Genomic DNA, 15,213 nt, shown 5'->3' with positions numbered 1-15,213 from the left:
TCAGGAATCTGCAGAACTGCCTGGATCCGCTGGCTGGACAGAGTTCTTTGTCCCCCCTGCAAGTTATACCCCAAATAACTTACAGTCTGAGTCACAATCTGGGCCTTCTTAGCTGAGACTCGATACCCCATCCGCTCGAGATCCTGTAACAGATCTATGGTGGCCTCTTCACATTCTCTTTTATCCTTGGCTGCTATGAGAATATCATCTACATACTGGAGCAGTACGATCGACGGGTGGGAGGAGCGAAAACCCTGCAGATCCTTGCCGAGGGCCTCATTGAAAATGGTGGGGGAGTTCTTAAACCCTTGTGGTAGCCTAGTCCAAGTGAACTGCCCCACCAGTCCATTTTCTGGGTCGTTCCATTCAAAGGCAAAGATCTCTTGGCTCTGGGGCGCCAGGGGAATACAAAAGAAGGCATCCTTCAAGTCTAGGACTGAATAATAGGTATGGGTCGGGGGCAATGAGCTCAGCAGGGTGTACGGGTTGGGCACCGTGGGATGAATAGTCTCTACCCGCGCATTCACCTCCCGCAAGTCCTGCACCGGGCGGTAGTCCTGAGTCCCTGGTTTCTGGACAGGGAGTAGTGGGGTATTCCATGCGGATTGACACTCTCGGAGTATGCCTGCCTCCAGCAGGCGTTGCAAGTGTCGTGCAATGCCCTGTTTGGCTCGGGCTGGGACTGGGTATTGCCTAATTCTAACTGGGCTGGCGGTGCTCAGCAGCTGCACCAGGGCAGGCGGCTGGTGGATGGCCAACCCTGGTGGATTGGTCTCTGCCCATACTCCAGGTATCTTGGTGAGTAGGGCATCAGGGACCCCTGCTCCTTCCTCCTTACCTCCTTGTACAACGGCAAGTAGGTATTCTTCAGACAGTGGGACAGTTATCTCCAAGCTGACCTCTGCCTCCTTGCCCTTGTTCCTCGAAGGGCTCTCCTCACATCTGAAGGTAATGGTGGCCTGAAGCTTCTGCAACAAATCTCTCCCAAGCAGTGGGTAAGGGCAGTCTGGGATAACTAGGAAGGAGTGGGTGATGGTGCCTCGGCCCAAATTAGTAATTCTAGCGGTAGTCCATGGATAGGCTTCTGCTTTGCCAGTCGCCCCAACTATTTTGGTGGTTGCCTTCTGAATTTGCCCCTGAGGTTGTTTCAGGACTGAAAAAGTGGCTCCCGTGTCGACCAGGAAGTCTATTGGCTTACCTTCGACTGTTAAGGTGACCATGGGCTCCTGGGAGCCAACGGGAATGGAGCCCTGGCCCCGTCAGTCTAAGGTTTGGAGCAAGACTTCAGGGCCTTGTTTTTGTCCCTGACTGTCTGCCTTCATAGCCTTCAGCTTCGGGCAGTCTCGCTTCCAGTGTCCCTTCTCCTTGCAAAAGGCACATTGGTCCTTGTCTATGTCTGTTCGCCGTCCCTGGCCCTTTCGTTGTCCCCCTTTTCCTTTGGGAGGAGGCTTCTGAGCGGCAATCAAAATCTTGGCAACTTCCTTTGCTCTGCCAACCTCCGGATCATCCCTATTAACATACACTTTCTGTGCTATTTCTAGTAACTTGCTCCTATTCTCTCTCTCAAATCTTTCTATTTTCTGAAGCTTTTTTCTGATGTCTGACGCTGCCTGAGTCACAAAAGCTATATTCACTAGCCTTCTGTTCTCCTCCGCCTCAGGATCTAGAGGGGTATATACCCTGTAGGCCTCCATGAGTCTTTCTAGGAAGGCTGCTGGGGATTCCTCCCGCCCCTGGATGACCTCACTGACTTTACTAAAATTAGTCGGCTTTCTGGCTGCTGTCTTCAGCCCCGAGTAGAGCCCGGCGATATTGGATGAGCGAATCTCTCCCCCCACCTGTGGTGTTGGGGTCCCAAGTAGGAGGCTGGGAAGGGAGAATACCCTCTATTTCTCTCCTTCCCGCCATGGTGTCCCCTTCCTCCCCTAGGACTGCCTTTGCAGCCTCCCTAATAATCCTATCTCTCTCCTCCGAAGTGAAAAGGGTCTGCAGAATCTGCTGGCAATCATCCCAGGTGGGTTGATGGGTTCTAAATATAGTTTTGAGGAGGGAGATTAGCCCTTGGGGTTTCTCAGAGAACGGGAGATTCTGATGTTTCCAATTATATAAATCACTGGTGGAAAAAGGCACGTAGACAAAGCGAGGAGGTGCTGGCAGTGGAGCATCTGGTGGGGGCGGCGCCTCTCGGAGGGACAAGATGGTGGAAGTTCCCGCCAAAGGCAAGGGGGCAGATCTCTCCGACGGGGACAAGATGGTGGAAGTTCCCGCCAAAGGCAAGGGGGCAGATCTCTCCGACGAGGACAAGATGGTGGAAGTTCCCGCCAAAGGCAAGGGGGTGGGTCTCTCCGACGAGGACAAGATGGTGGAAGTTCCCGCCAAAGGCAAGGGGGCAGATCTCTCCGACGAGGACAAGATGGTGGAAGTTCCCGCCAAAGGCAAGGGGGTGGGTCTCTCCGACGAGGACAAGATGGTGGAAGTTCCCGCCAAAGGCAAGGGGGCAGATCTCTCCGACGAGGACAAGATGGTGGAAGTTCCCGCCAAAGGCAAGGGGGTGGGTCTCTCCGACGAGGACAAGATGGTGGAAGTTCCCGCCAAAGGCAAGGGGGCAGATCTCTCCGACGAGGACAAGATGGTGGAAGTTCCCGCCAAAGGCAAGGGGGTGGGTCTCTCCGACGAGGACAAGATGGTGGAAGTTCCCGCCAAAGGCAAGGGGGCAGATCTCTCCGACGAGGACAAGATGGTGGAAGTTCCCGCCAAAGGCAAGGGGGCAGATCTCTCCGACGAGGACAAGATGGTGGAAGTTCCCGCCAAAGGCAAGGGGGTGGGTCTCTCCGACGAGGACAAGATGGTGGAAGTTCCCGCCAAAGGCAAGGGGGTGGGTCTCTCCGACGAGGACAAGATGGTGGAAGTTCCCGCCAAAGGCAAGGGGGTGGGTCTCTCCGACGAGGACAAGATGGTGGAAGTTCCCGCCAAAGGCAAGGGGGTGGGTCTCTCCGACGAGGACAAGATGGTGGAAGTTCCCGCCAAAGGCAATATCCCCTCCCCGTAGAGTGCCCCGCCCCGTGTGTGACGGGCTCATGGACTCGCCAGCATCCCAATGCAAGGAATCAGGTTCCTGTTTGCGTGGGTAAGGTGGAGGAGCATTCACGGGATGGAGATGGTCCTCTGCTGATTCTTGCAAAACAGGATAAAGCCTACGCTGATTCCGGGGCTGTCTCGGGGCAGCACTAGCAGTTGTGCCTCGCCCCTCCTTCCCCTTTTCTTTGTTCCCTCTGGCAGCGAGACAAACCGCTCGTCTGCCCCGCTGATTTCCTTTTAAAAATTTTCTAATATATCCAGGCCGCTCAGTAGCAATATCCACCCAGATATCTATGTACAGGTATTGATCGGGGTGGGGAACTCTATAAACGGTAGCCCGGACAGCAAATAGGGTTGGGAGGTAAAAAGTGCCCTCTGTGGGCCATCCTACATTGAAGGTGGGTCATTCTAGTTGACTCAAGGTTTGGAGGAATTCAGGGTCTTGGGGCTCGCCTCCAAAAATCAGAAAAATTTTTCAACAGGCAATCAAGCAGAGAACCGGGCACAGATTCTCGTTGACCCATCTGAAAGACCTTAGAGACCTCAGAGGCCAAACCAATACACTAAACAAGACAAACAAAGACCCGACAACCAACAGGACAGTACGAACACACAAATTATCCGAGTCCCTAGACATACACACTTGCAAACACACCAAGCACACTCGCAGCGCAGCGCAGTGCAAGGAAATAGAAACCTAAGGGGACCAGTCCCAATCTAAGTCGTCAATACCAAATTTCAGAGAGTGGCGTCCCACCTCTAACAAACCTGGGTGGTCTAGCGTCCTGGCTCTAACCCACCACAGGGTCTTTAACTCCAGAGGACAAACACTAAGGAGGATCCTAACCAATTACTTACTCAGCTGAAGTCACCCATCTGGTTTCCAAGGAGGGAAATCTCTATGGGACCTCCAAATGTTTGATCCACCAACCGCGAGAACAAATGTCGGAGACTTTCAGGGATTCAAAGATGTTAATTTATTGGCCAAGTTTAACCTGCGCAGGGGCGATTCCTCCAAGTGTCCGGAGACACTGTGCCCACTGGGGGCTCATCTGGGATTCGCGCCTAGCACTTACAGCTAAGTCCTTATATATAGGTCATCAAGCAGGCATTTTGCACAGAAGCAGATTATTGGCTTACAGGGCCCACACTCGAGAAAAAGGGTGGGGTCTGACTCAACTGAAAGGGAAATTTTGAAACTAAACAGATGGCAATCAACTTACAGGGTGTCTGCTAGGGTTTCAGGCTCCTTGGGGCTCAGGCCATTTTTCTTGTTCCCAACAGTTATAATAGTCACTCCCAATACATTCTGTGATGCCCCTCTCAGAATACTTGACTGCCTCATAGATACTGTTGGAGGTATATCCAGACGAGGTATCATGTAAGTTTCAAATAAAGTAATCTCTGTTTTTCTGGAAGGGCCATAAATATTCCACCCATCATAATAAATCCACTTTATCCACACTGACCAAGTTGTTTCAACTGTTCTATTCCACGTCTTGTCTGGACATAAGGGCTGTATCCAGCACAAATAGCTAGCGTGAAGGTTGGCTTGTATCCAGTGTAAGACTGGGTTGAATATTCAAAATCTGGAGACTTCCACCAAGACGGAGGCATAGGTAGAAACACTGTGCCTTCTCCCACAACCAAGTTGAATACAACAAAGTTTTGGGGAACAAAGACGCAGCTAAAGAACAGAACATTGAACTATACGGAAGTCTGACAACAACGAACCGTTCAACCGGACTGGTAAGAGGGGCAGAGCCAGCAGCGGAGTGGGGACAGGCAAGAAAGACCCCCAACCCCAGGTGCCCAGGCAGCTCCACGTCGGGCTGACCCAGTGAGGGCTCGGGGCGGCAGGCTGGCTGCGGTGACACATCCACGAGCAGATAAACCAGCAAAAGAGTGAGCAGTGAGACGGACATGCAGGCCCCAGCAGGCGAACCCAGCGGCGGGCTGACCTCAGTCGCACATTTGCACGCAGTGGGACAGACCTCTCGGCCTGCGGTAGTGGCAGGAGGCAGCAGAGGGGGCCAGCCATTGCTTTCCTTTGGCCCTGCCCCCACATACAGCGTCACAACCCAGCGACTGAGTGGCCCGGCCCTGGTGAACACCTAGGGCCCTGCTCCTCATATGTAACAGGCATGAACAGTCCAAAACATGGCTCAAGAAGAACTCAAAGCCCCAGAGCCAATAACTCTAAGCAGAAAAGAAATAGCGAACCTCTCAGATGCACAATTCAAGACACTGGTGATCAGGATGTTCACAGAACTGGTTGATTTTAGCCACAAATTAGAGGAACATATGAAGGCTAAACTAATTGAAATGAAGGGAAATGCACAGGAACCCAATACTGATGGAAAGGAAACTGGGACTCAAATCAATGGAGTAGACCAGAAGGAAGAATGAAACATCCAACCAGAAAAGAATGAAGAAAAAAGAATTCAAAAAAATGAGAAGCTTAGGAACCTCTGGGACATCTTTCAACGTTCCAACATCCGAATTATAGGGGTACCAGAAGGGAAAAAGAAACAGCCACGAGTGGAAAACTTATTTCAACAAATCATAAAGGAGAACTTCCCCAGTCTGGCAAAGGAAATAGACTTCCAGGAAATCCAGGAAGCTCAGAGAGTCCCAAAGAAGTTGGACCCAAGAAGGAACACACCAAGGCAAATCATAATTACATTAGCCAAGATGAAAATGAAGGAGAGAATCCTAGAAGCAGCAAGAGATAAGGGGACAGTCACCTACAAAGGAGTTCCCATCAGACTGTCAGTGGATTTCTCAAAAGAGACCTTACAGACAAGAAGGAGCTGGAAAGAAGTATTCCAAGTCATGAAAGACAAGGACCTACATCCAAGACTGCTCTATCCAGCAAAGCTTTCATTTAGAATGGAAGGACAGATAAAGTGCTTCTCAGATAAGGTCAAGTTCAAGGAGTTCATCATCACCAAGCCCTTATTATATGAAATGTTAAAGGGACTTATCTAAGAAAAAGAAGATGAAAAATATGAACAGTGAAAGGACAGCAAACTCACAATTACTAACAACCACACCTAAAAAAAAGTAAACCAAGAGGAGAGCTAGATCAGGAGCAGAACCATAGAAATGAAGAACACATGGAGGGTTAGCAACAGGGAAGTGGGAGGAGGAGAAGGGGGCAGAAAATACAGAAAAGAAGTAGCATAGATGGTAGGTAAAAAATAGATAGGGGGAGGGCAAGAATAGTATGGGAAATATAGAATCTAAAGAACTTGAGACACATGGTCATAAACTAAAGGGGGGAGGGGGAGGGGTGTACAGGGTGGAGGGGAATGAAGGAGGGAATAGAACAACTGTAATGGTATAATCAATAAAATATATTTAAAAAAACAAAATCTGAATCACATCTATCAGGATAGTACATAGATACAAGGTCTGTCTAGAAGGTATCCAGCAATATAATATGAAAAATAGAGACATATATTGAAAAAGATACAAGATTCAAGAAACACTGTAGATAAGGACAATGATGCCTCAGTCCCCTTCAAAGTAGGCACCTTGAGGCCCCACCCAGTTCTCCCCAACACCATCAACTTCCCCCGTTGTATTTTCCTGAATCTCAGTGGTGGTCTGAACTCTTCCCTTTCAGAGGTGAATTTAGTTTGGGGAAAAGCCAGCAGTCACAGGGTATCAAATCTGGGCTGTAGCGGGGCTGAGTCACCTGGGTGATTTGCTGTTTCACAAAAACTTCTGCACAAGACGTGATGCATGAGCAGGTGTGTTGTCGTGATGAAGCTGTCAATCATCAGTTGCCCATAGTTTCAGCCTTCTGAATCATCTGAATAATTTCCACAGAGGAATGTTCAAGCTTTCCACAGAGGAACACACAATCTGATGCAGATTCATTGCTCTACTCACTCAGTCATTTTGACTGCAACAGCCACACAGTACTCATACTCATTTAAAGGCACTACTGCCCCCACTGACTAGTACAACAAAGTTGTCATTGTTCATGCACGTGCATTCCAGTCCACTCTTCCTGGGCACCAGATTACATCAATGTCCTGCAAACTGCTCTCGTTACATTAACAATGGCTGGACTTTTTCTGGACAGACCTCATGTTTCCCATAAAACTGATGTGTGGACATCTGTGGGGTTTGTTCATCATTGCCACAAGAGCTTTGTGTTTTGCCTTTAATTTGGGGACTAAGACACTTTCTGTAGTGAGGTGGGACTGCAACAATGATATCCATTGGGCCAGGCTGTGCTGAAAGGCCATATTGGCAGCTGTCTTGGTTTTCACCTCATTTATACCAATGTCTCTCCCTTGTTCATGGGCTTCGATTAGTTTACTAACATCTCCTGAGGTCAGCATTGTTAGCTGAGCAGGGCTGAGCAGGAGAGCTCAGCTAAGCTTCTGCCTCATTTCTCTGCTGTCATAGCAGCTGCCACCTCACTCAGATAGTGTCAAAGGGTTTAATTTTCTTTAATGCTGACCTGAGGAAATGTTTATTGATTTGAGGAAGAGAGAGAGAGAGAGAAAGAAACATGGATGTGAGAGGAATATCAATCAGTTGCATCCTGGGCGCACCTCAACCAGGGATCAAACCAGCGGCAGCCCGGGCGCACATCCTGACTGGGGATCTAACCCGTAACCTTTTGGTCTATGGGACTGCGCTCCAACAACCTGAGCCACCCAGCCAGGGTGGTTTAATTTCTTATGTGTTAAATAACACAAAAGATTCGTGAAATCAAACATTTAGTATTACAAGGGCCAACATGAGAAACAGTTTTATTGGAAATATTCTAACACATTTTCTGAACAAGTAATCAAAAATAAATACAGACAGATAGAAGATATAAACATAACATTTTTTACGCTGAAAACAAATAGTATACCTTCTTTTCAAGTTTCGTGGACAGTGACAGATTTAATAAACAGCAAGTCGCAGAAAATATTTTGGTAAATTGTGAAAAGTGAAAATTCTAGAAGTCAGTCTTTAATCAAAATGCAATTTAACTAACGATAATATAAAACACACCACTTAGAAATTGAAACACATAAACAGCATCTCAAATTACCCTTAGGACCATAAAAAACTATTTAGAAAATAATAAAAAAATAGGATATAGTCAAAGCTATCTGCAGAGGTAAAATTAACAAGCATTAAGTGTTTTTAGTGTCAAGAAGAAAAATAAAATGAATGAATGAAGCATGCAAATTGATATTTTGAAAAAGTGTATAAAAATGCCCTTCCTAAAGGGAGAAAGGAAATATTTGAAGTAGAAAACAGAAAAAAAACGCACATCCAGAAGCCTAAGAGTAGAAAAGATGTCCCCTCTGGCCTATGGACTGAGAAGTATGTAGTCACGCTCCGCGTGAACTTGGCCCTCTGACGTGTGTCCTCAGTCCTCCCCACTCTCACCGCTCATTCCCTGCTCTGTCTGCTCATCTGCTCCCAAGGCTTCGGCTACCTCCAGCTCCTTTCTCTGTCAGCACCACATCTTATACACGCTGTGCTCTTAGGGTGGCATCTGCATGTCCTCTACAATAAATGCTTTCCACTTGTGACTCCCTTTTTATTAGACTTGAGGCCTTCATGGCAGGAAGCAGGTCCCGATCATCACTGTATCCTCAGAGCCCGGGATGTAGTGGGTCCTTAGTAAACATTTGCCAAATGAAAGAATGAGTTGGATGGGCTCAAGCGGTGATTCCTGAGTCGCATTTGGTCACTAGTTGCTTCTGATCTGACGGCCAGGCCACGGCCCCCAAGTCAGTATCTTGAGGCCTCAAATGAATCATTCCAACACTAAGAGAACTAACCATGAAGTATTTGCCTGATGAGATATTTACACAGTAATGAGTGTGTTGACAATGTCAATAAAATGAGGAAGTGGGGCTTCAATTTTTTTCTCATTTCTTCTTTTTCCACTGAATAATTAAATATTTTTCTTGTGAAATAGAAAATAGTCCTCTTTACCTTTAAAGCCTGGTTCAAATGGCACCTTCTCTAGGGATCATCCCTAGATTTCTCCAACTAGAAACAGCTGTCCCTTTTCTAGGCTTCCAGAGCATCTGCCCCTTTCTCTAATCTCTTAAAAGTTCTCCCTTTGGTTATTTGTGTCTCCAAAGGGACCTTAGACACCCTCCAGTCAGATTGCCGTTCTGCACAGCGCTGCCCCTGCTAAGTAGAGCACACACTGGGAGACAACACGGGTTTGAATGGGCAGGTGCCTGGGTGCCAGAGACCACACAGAACTTGAAGCACACAGAGGCAAAGAATCGTGGTCTCCAGAGAGACGACTGCAAACCCCAGGACCAGCCCATGCACACTCATACCTACATTGAAACGGCTGGGAAAAGGTCCAAGACATAAGTTATGTGGCTTCAACCAAAATGAGGCAGGGAGATAGGGGCTTGTGGTCACATTACCTGAGCAGATAAGTGCAGTTGAGGCAGATGTTTTGATCATCATTCTTGTGCCCAGATGAACAAGGAGAGGGCACTCCAGGCACAGGGATTCATCGGGCCTGTCTCCAGGGGCAAGAGGCAAGCAGACTAACTTCAGAAAGAGCCACAGCATGGGTCTCCGCCACAACCCTCCATCTTCACATGACTGTCAGAACGACCTTTCTAGAATTTACATCATACCCTGTCACTCTGTTCATAGCCCTTTAATGGTTCCCCACACACATCAGGATTTGGCCTTACACTACAGGATCCATGTGATTGACTCCCCTCAGAACTCTCTCCATTGTCAGCTGCCACGTACCACCAAGGCCCCAAAACAGTGAACTTCAGTCTGGCCCCTCTCTCTCCTCACTACATATTCTCCCCTTACAGCATTTTTCCAGGACCATAAAATCAAAGTCATATATATGTGGCAACCCTTAAATTTTCTTCTGGTCTGGACTTCTATATCCAGCTCTGAAACAATATATCAAATTGTCCACTTGACTTAGATGTCAAAGATATCTCAAACTGAACTGTCCAAAGCACAAACCCGTCCCACTGATGCCCTTACTCTGCTCACCCTCCCCGGGGAGGAAGCAGCCCCCACCAGCCACCCAGCCACTCCAGTCACTCCCGACTTCTCCCTCCCTGAGCACTCACACGTTCACTCCACAACCCAGTCCTGCCAACTCTACTGCCAACATTCCTGAACATCCAGCCATTCCTTCGCGCTACGTGTCACCATCCTGGTGTACACCACATCTCCTACTTGGACTGCACAAGAGCCTCCTCACGAGTCTCCCTGCTTCCTCATCTGTGCCCCTTCACACAGCACTCCTGGTGGTCTTACTGACCCACTGCGCTCGAGGTGGGATAAAATTCAGGCTTGTAGTTTGAAGGGGTTCCCACTGGCCAATTTTGGGATGATTTGGGCACTGAAATAATTAAGGTTAATAGCTATAAAACTTTTGGAAAATAATAGAAATTTAAAGTCCCTACTAATAATAAATATATAAATAAACGAGCAAAAGAATGTCCAGTGGAGACAGCGCTGGAGTTGAAGTCATCATTTTGTAAACATCGTGACAAAAACTGACTTGAGTCAGGCAAGAATCATCAGTAAGTGTTAAATCTCATCTATTTACTGATCCATGAAATAGGATATCTGCGTGGTTGTAAATGTTTATCAGTTCCAAGGGAAAAATAGTAATTATAGACTGGAAATATAAGACAAAAATCACCAAGGAAGAGCAGATGAACGCTACGTGCCTCTTGTGCCACACGTGAGCACACAAGACTGTGCAGACTTCCAGCCAGCGGTGCATCACCTGTGTCTAACCAGGAAGGACCGGCAAACGAGCCCCAGCTGAGGAACACTCTACAGGAGGGAGAGACTGTATTCTTCCATGACATCAATATCATACAAGATAAAGAAAGCTAACGATTCCAGATTAAAGGAGACTAAAAAGAAATGGCACTTTAATACAATACCTCCTTTCTAGATTGGATCCTGCACTAGACAGCATGGCGTACAGAAGGTACCGTTGAGACAACTGACAAAATGGGTGGTAATTAGATACCAGGTTACATCAATGTTAAATTTAGTAAAGTAGATGACTGTATTGTACCGGACTGTGGTAGGAAATATATATCATAAGTAGGGGTAGAGAACATAATGCATGAGACTCGGTCTCCAAAAGTTCAGAATAAAAGTACATGTACATATTGGGTTGGTCAAGAAATTCACTGGGCTTTACCCACACAATGGTTCTGCTAGTGCTTAGTTGTTTTTAACTTCATTCAAAACAATTTTTTTAGATTGTATTGTGACAGCTGTCATATCAGCATGCATTTAAAAAATCAGAATTTTTTTTGGAAAAAAATTTTTGTGAAGCATTTTAATATTGAAGATGGAAGCAAATAAGTAACATTTTTGGCCTATTATGCTTTATTATTTTTAAGAAATGTAAAAATAAAACTGAAATGCACAAAAATAAAGCTTTATGCAGTGTATGGAGAAGGTGCTGTGACTGATCAAAAGTGTCAAAATTGGTTTGAGAAGTTTTCAGCTGGAGATGTCTCACTGGACGATGCTCCACGGTCAGGTAGACCATTCAAAGTTGATAGTGATCAAATTGAGATGTTAATTGAGGACAATCAATGTTACACCATGCAGGAGACAGCCCACATACTCAAAATATCCAATCAATAAAGTTATTGGTGAAAATGAAAAATATGTCTTTATTTTATGGAAAAAGCTAAATGGACTTTTTGACCAACTCAATATACTATATATTAAATATATATATATAGAGAGAGAGCAAGTAATTTCAGCAGTTAGGGTGAATCCTTTGTATATTTTTGGTAACTTTGAAATTATTTCCAAATTAAAAGTCAAACCAAACATCCAGGTTCCTTACCACGGCCCACAAAGCATCTGCCGCCGCTCCTGGCCAGCCCGTCCAGTCTCAGCCTGCCCACAGGCCCCAGCATACTCAGCTCCACTGACATAGGCCGGCTCAGCTCTCCTAACACATCAAGCCCTTTTCCGTGTCTGGGCCTTTGTGCACATACCTGCTGCTGCCTCTATATGGAATTGTCTTCTCTCAACTCAGACCGCAGGGCTACAGTAACTGTCACTTTCTAAAGATGGCCTTTGACCCCCAAGATAGTAGAGATCTATTCTGTTCTTTCATAGCACCCTAAACCTTTCCTTCACAATACTTAGCACTGTTTATAATATTGTGTTTTTGAAGGATTCCTTAATGTCCATTTTCTCTAGTAGCCTGAAAGCTCCCTGAAGCCAGGGATCCTGTCCACTTCTCTCACAGATGTGTCCTCCACTTCTGTCTCTGGACCTGGCACACTGCCAGGATGCTGATTCAATGGAGAATTCCACCTTCCAAGTTCACCCCCAAACTGCCAGCAGCTTTCAGGAAACACATCCAAAAGTCCATCTCTAGCCCTTATTCCAGAGGTTTCATCTACAAAGGCTGCTTGGATGCCCCACCACTACAACCAGTACTTGAAATGAAGAAGCCATGGTAAGGAGGAAAGGGAACTCAGGAGAAGAGTGATGTTAAAGGAGAGATGAAAAATGCAGTTGGGAGCCTGGAATGAGAGGGGATGAGTAGGGGATGCAGAGGGGATGAGCCTGGAATGAGTAGGCAGTTGGCTGGACCAGGCTGGTGCTCAGAGGGACAGTCTAGATTAGCATACGAGATGACCAGGAGCTTCGACTGTGGGCATAAAGAAGCTCTCTTATAGACCTGTGCAAAAGAAAGAGAATGAGTCCAAGGACAGGGCCCAGAATACCCAGACTTAAGGGCTAAGCTGAGAAAAATGTCCCTGGAAGGAAAGACACTGTCCAGGAAAAGCAGGAGATCTTGGGGGGGAGAGAGTTGTCACAGAAGAGAAGAGAAGGAAGACACTTAGGTGCTCAATCCTTTACATATGTGTTTCCTTCTCCCTGTTCCAGTTCAGCATCTAGCTCCTAGTTAGTTGACTGGTAAGCGTGTAAGGGCTTGAACTCTCTCTGAATTCTGACTCCATAGCATATAGGCTGAAAGATCCCGAGCAACGGGCTTAACTCCCAGATGCCGGACTCTCATCTGCAAAACGGGAGTCATGCCAGTAATCACTGTATGGGACTGCTGCCAGTATTACAGAAAGTCATCTTGGAAAGCGCTGTGATCCAAAGTTGGCCTACAGCCTAGGAATGAATGAGCACCAGGGGCGCATGCGCAGACAGCAGGCCTAGGATGTGTTGGTTCTGTCTAATAGGATTGTTTCCTAAGTTCAGCCAATAATAGGGCTGTAGACAATAGTCAGAGCCTCCTCACCACCTTCTATTACAGGTCCCCTTCCTCTGTTTCAATTCCTATTAAGCAAATATACAGCAGGAAGGCTCCATTTAACACTGGTTTTTTTCTCCAAAACCAGCTCCTGAAAATCGTTTATCCTCCTGTCTTCCAAGTGTACCCCAAGTCAGACAATGCCAGAGTTTGCCCACTTGGTTGCAGCTACACCCTGTTTACCAGGTAACCATGGTGACACCTTCTTTTCAACACAGCTACCTTCTATGGATATGAGTAAGCATCTTCAGACCCCTTACTTGGAAACACTACTAACATCTGTCAGTAGCTTCTGGCCATCCTGTTTCTGAAGGAAAGAGAAGTATGTGGACACTGTTTCACAGCTTAGAAAGCACTTGCACAACACAACCTCCAGTTTATCCTCACAACAGCCCTGTGAGGTAGATACAGCAGATTATAACTACATTGGCCATCATTTATCAATCATTTACAATGTACCATGCTCTGTGTTAAGAATTTTCATATGTGATCTCATTTAAACTCCCTAAATCCTATGAAATGTGATCAGCTTTTCCATTTTACAGAAGAGAAAAACAGTGAGTGGGTAGACCTTGCCCCAAGTCAGAGAGGTGGTAAATACTGGGTTCGAATCACAGACTGTCTGACTCCAAAGCCAGACTTTTAACCTTCTATTCTATTGCCTCACAAAGCAAGTATATTATTTCCCAGGCACCATTCTGTGCATTAAATTAAAGCTCGGAGAGATAAAGTGACTTGCCCCATGTCCCACGACCAGGAGAGAGGGGACTGGGACCCATAACTAGGTNTCTGAGTGGGTAGACCTTGCCCCAAGTCAGAGAGGTGGTAAATACTGGGTTCGAATCACAGACTGTCTGACTCCAAAGCCAGACTTTTAACCTTCTATTCTATTGCCTCACAAAGCAAGTATATTATTTCCCAGGCACCATTCTGTTCATTAAATTAAAGCTCGGAGAGATAAAGTGACTTGTCCCATGTCCCACGACCAGGAGAGAGGGGACTGGGACCCATAACTAGGTCTGGCTCCGAACTGCCTGAAACCATGAAGCTTCAGTGACTGGGTCGGAAGACGTGCCAGGCAATTATTTCTGTATCAGACTTGTTTTGCCAATCCTGCTCAGACCAGATTAATATATACATGCAGAAAGGCCTTCCTGATATTTTCCAGAAACTTTATGTTTTTCTAAATTTCAAGAACAACCAGTCAAGAAATGAGGAAAGTAGAAAAAAGTATTATAATTTTCCTGTGAGAATTAATGCCTAATAATAAACAGAGACATTCCTGGTTTGAAGGAATCTGCTGATATTAAGTAGAAAGCAAGAGAAGAGAACGCTGACCGTGGAGTCCACGGTTAGGGAAGACATTCTGGAATTTGGGCCGGGAGCACATAGGAGAAAAGTGGTCACAGACCAATCAGTCTTTTGGGTGCTGTTGCCACATTAAAGGCAAATTTGTAGTCTGTCAACAGTGAGTCATCCTCACAAATATTAAACAGTTTACATGCATAGTATATCTTATGCAAGTCCTATAAATGATCTTTCAAGAAATAGCAAAATTTTGGAAACAATTAAGTCCTTAAATTGGCAATTTAAACACATGATTCTGTGTAGTGAAGACAATCTTGTTAGAGATTTAAACATTTTGTTATTTGAATCCTAACCAATAACGTTCTCTGGTACTTTCTAGGTTTAGAATATTTGTGATACCCTACAGTTCTTTGTAATTACTACTAAATGTGTATTTCTCATTTATAAAAAATACATGAAGTTATGAAAATACAAATTAAGATAATCAGGAATTCCCAAGAATTTCAATTTTTCATTCCAAAATCTTGAAGATCAAT

General features: G+C 46.0%; 1 long non-coding RNA gene across 1 annotated transcript; it reads right to left on the bottom strand.

The window, feature by feature from the left end:
• Positions 1-408: 408 nt before the first annotated feature.
• On the bottom strand, positions 409-10,055 carry LOC118997392 (uncharacterized). Its single transcript, XR_005068659.1, has 3 exons — positions 10,045-10,055; positions 9,797-9,809; positions 409-527 (listed from the first exon to the last, which is right to left on the bottom strand). It is a non-coding gene; the product is annotated as an uncharacterized LOC118997392 (long non-coding RNA).
• Positions 10,056-15,213: the final 5,158 nt, after the last annotated feature.

This window comes from Sturnira hondurensis, unplaced genomic scaffold (genome assembly GCF_014824575.4).
Source record: "Sturnira hondurensis isolate 20B ecotype Veracruz unplaced genomic scaffold, ASM1482457v3 Scaffold0013092, whole genome shotgun sequence".
Lineage (NCBI taxonomy): Eukaryota > Metazoa > Chordata > Mammalia > Chiroptera > Phyllostomidae > Sturnira > Sturnira hondurensis.
Note: the sequence above shows the minus strand (reverse complement) of the source record. Positions and strands in the feature narration are given on the sequence as shown.